The sequence below is a fragment of the Canis lupus genome, chromosome 1, assembly GCF_048164855.1.
Source record: "Canis lupus baileyi chromosome 1, mCanLup2.hap1, whole genome shotgun sequence".
NCBI lineage: Eukaryota > Metazoa > Chordata > Mammalia > Carnivora > Canidae > Canis > Canis lupus.
Genome location: NC_132838.1, coordinates 108,483,445 through 108,487,353, shown reverse-complemented (window position 1 = coordinate 108,487,353; position 3,909 = coordinate 108,483,445). Strand labels below are relative to the sequence as shown.

The 3,909-nt window shown below is 41.0% G+C and overlaps 1 pseudogene; it reads left to right on the top strand.

Moving 5' to 3' along the window:
• Positions 1-217: 217 nt before the first annotated feature.
• Positions 218-539, top strand: LOC140624381 (small ribosomal subunit protein bS21m pseudogene; annotated as a pseudogene).
• The last annotated feature ends 3,370 nt before the right edge of the window (positions 540-3,909 follow it).

Genomic DNA, 3,909 nt, shown 5'->3' with positions numbered 1-3,909 from the left:
TGCACTATAAACTCTCAGCACTCATCATACTGACACAAGAGACGAATCTGACATATCAGAGTACTCTGACTCACAGAAGGAAGGAAGCTACCATAGATAAACAGCAAATCTATGAATAAAAAACAGAACCACGATGTTATCAATTACATCACAATTTTTTTTTAAAAATGGAAATACAGGCCACCTTCCCGGCTGCTGGTTGCTGACGGCATAGGGCCCTGTGAAGTGAAGATTTAATTCCAAGGTCATGGCAAAACATCTGAAGTTCATTGCCAGGACTGTGATGGTACAGGAAGAGAACGTGGAAGGTGCATACAGGACCCTAAACAGAATCCTCACCACGGATGGGCTCATCGAGGACATTAAGCGATGATGGTACTATGAAAAGCCTTGTCGCAGAAGACAAAAAGAAAGCTATGAAACCTGCCAGCGTATCTACAACATGGAAATAGCTCACAAGATCAACTTCTTGATGCGAAAGAACCGGCCGGATCCATGGCAGGGCTGCTGAGGCCTGTGGATAGTAGGCCCAGTATGAAAATCCCTATCCAGCTAATCTCCTTTCTTTCTCTGATCCCATTTTCTCTTACTTTTCTTGTACTAAATTCAGTCACATACATGTAAGAAAGCCTGCATACATAGAGGCAGTCGCATAGTTAACAATGGACCCTGTCTTTCATTACATGAAAAAGAAAGTAAGTCAGAAAGTAGTCTAACCAAAAAAAAAAAAAAAGTAGTCTAAGAGTAGAACGGTAGTTGCCAAGCATTGGTTGGGAGTGGGGCATGGGTAATTAGTGTTTAATGGGTACAGAATTTTAGTTGGGGAACCTGAAAAAGTTTCAGAGACAGATGATGGTGATAGTTGCACAACACTGTGAACATGCTTAATGCCTCTGAACTGTACATTAAATGGTTAAAATGGCAAATTTCACATATATTTAGCTATATTAAAAATGTATTAGGGAGGGAAAGGGGGGAGGGGAAAAATTATTAAATAGTCTAAGAGAGGTGAAGAACTTTTCTAAAATGTAGTGAAATTTCCTACCCAATTCTTATGAAACCCAAAGCAGGACATTATTGGAAAAGCATCTGTTACTTTTACTGAACTGTCCCCGTCTACCAACTGTTAAATAAAAGGAGAGGAGGCATTTATATATGTGGAATAAGTTGCCACTGAAACACCCCCAAAAAATGGAAATACAGGGAGGATTACTTTCTCTTGTCTTGTTAAAGAGTACATTTTAGGGCAGCCCGGGTGGCACAGCGGTTTAGCACCGCCTGCAGCCCAGGGCGTGATCCTGGAGACCCTGGATGGAGTCCCACGTGAGGCTCTCTGTATGATGCCTGCTTCTCCCTCAGCCTGTGTCTCTGCCTGTGTCTCTCTGTCTCTATGAATAAATAAATAAAATCTTTTAAAAAAATAAAAAATAAAAATAAAGAGTACATTTTAAGTATGGTACCAGTTGTGTTCTGGAATCATTTTTGAGAACAATAATTTAGAGTTTAAAGAAAAATTGACTATATATTAATGTAGACATGATGAGCGTTTTTAAAAAGATTTTATTCATTTATTCATGAAAGACACGGGGCGGGGGGGAACACAGGCAGAGGGAGAAACAGGCTCCCTCCTGGGAGCCCCATGCGGAACTTGATCCTGGAACCCAGGATCACACCCCAAGCTGAAGACAGACACTCAACCGCTGGGCCACCCAGACATCCCTGATGAGTTCTTTAAAGCCAAAAATCCTTCCTTAGAACTTTTCAAACAGTACTAAAAGGCCACAGAAGCATCTCACAAGAGAAGTAATTATATTGCATATTGTGGCAAAGCTCACCAAAGAATAGCTAGAAAATTACTAACGCCTAGAAGAGCTGACACTGCTGCATTTCTGCAGGGTATAAATTCAGCTCAAAGAAATAAAGCCATCATGTTGTGGAAATCACACAGAAATGAGATGGATCCCCACTTGAAATTTTGTCCAAATATTAAGAGTGATGATCCCCACCACACTCCCCCCACCCACATATACCCCAAAGAGACTATGAAAGCTTTATTTATCACTCACATATCAAGAATCTTGGAGAGAGCAGGGTGATTCCCAAGCAGGTCTAAAAATAGCATGAGAGAGCAGAGAAGGAAGACTGACTTGAAGGTTTCATGTCATTAGTGAGTGGCTGGGGTGAGGATTCCCACTCACAGGAAGGGGCTCCTGTGCTTTGAACTCTCACAGGCAAACAAGCTTGCCCAGTTGAGCAGCAGAAGAGGAAGAAGGTGTCCGCAGTCAGACATCAAAAAAATGGAAGGGGGATCAAGTGGCACTTGGCTGGCTCAGCCAGTGGGATATGCGCCTGCTGATCTTGGGATTGTAAATCCAATCCCACATTGGGTGTAGAGATTACTTCAAAATAAAGTCTTAAAAAAAAGAGTCAAATTCTTTATCACACGCTGCCATTTTACAACACTATGATAACTTGCTAAAATAGAGATTTTGCTTCAAACGTGACGACCAAGTCAGTATCTGGAGAACTTTTGCCTTAAGGAAAATATATAGCCAAGGCTAATTATTAAAGGACATCTTATCTGCTCTTATAGACATGCTTGGCAACAGGCAATGCTAAAGTAACTATTTTGAATCTTCTGGTTTATCCTGAGCAACTATTGTGGACATTTGTACTGCTGGTACCATAGCTCAAATCAAGGCAGTGGTGCAAATAAACAAGGCCATTCCTTGTATTCTTCACCACTGTGCACTTACAAAACAAAACAAGTCAGTTTCACTGAAGTCCTGGATGAAGCAAAATACACATTATCAGTCTTATTAAATATCACCCCCTGAATGCAACCCGTGTACAATACATACATATACACCGAAAACTTTCGAGGAGGTATGCATAAAGTCTACCTGCTGCATAGCAAAATATGCCATCTACTCAAAGAAAATTAACTTTGCTATTTAAAAAGATCCTTGGGACACCTGAGTGGCTCAGCGGTTTGAGTGTCTGCCTTTGGCTCAGGGCATGATCCCAGGATCCGGGATCGAGTCCCACCATCGGGCTCCTTGTGGGGAACCTGCTCTCCCTCTGCCTATATCTCTGCCTCTCTCTCTCTGTGTGTGTCTCTCATGAATAAATAAATAAATAAATAAATAAATAAATAAATAAATAAATAATATTTGTAAATCCTTTTTTAAATTTTTTTAAAGATTTTATTTATTTATTTATTCATGAGAGACACCAAGAGAAAGAGAGGCAGAGACACAGACAGAGGGAGAAGCAGGTTCCATTCAGGGAGCCCGACATGGGATTTCATCCCAGGACTCCAGAATCACACCCTGGGTGGAAGGCAGGCGCTTAGCCACTGAGCCACCCAGGGATCCCCAAAATCCTTTTTTTAATTGAGTATACTGTAGCCCCAACGTGGGACTGAAACTCACCACCCAGAGATCAAGAGTCACATGCTTTACTGACTGAACCAGCCAAAAGTCCCAACTTTGCTATTGTTTGAGTCATAAGACTAGCTCCTTTTTTTTCATAGAATACCATTTTTACTCAAAAGAATAACAGATAGACCAACTGTGGTTGTTCAGACCTGAGTATTTGGTGAATATTTTCTTGAAGATCAACAAAGCCTGTTGTTTCAAGGAAAATAACAAATAGCACACTTCGCCAATAATAAAATTTGAGGGGTGCCTGGGTGGCTCAGTCAGTTAAGCATCTAACTCTTGATTTCTACTCAGGTCATGATCTTGGGGTCATGAGATTGAGCCCCACATGGGCTCTGCACTGGGCATGGAGCCTGTTTGAGATTCTCTCTCTCTCCCCCTCTGCTCATCCCCCTTGTGCTCTAAATAAATAAATAAAATCTTTTTTAAAAATTATCTTTATTTCTAGAAGTTGTATATTATGTGT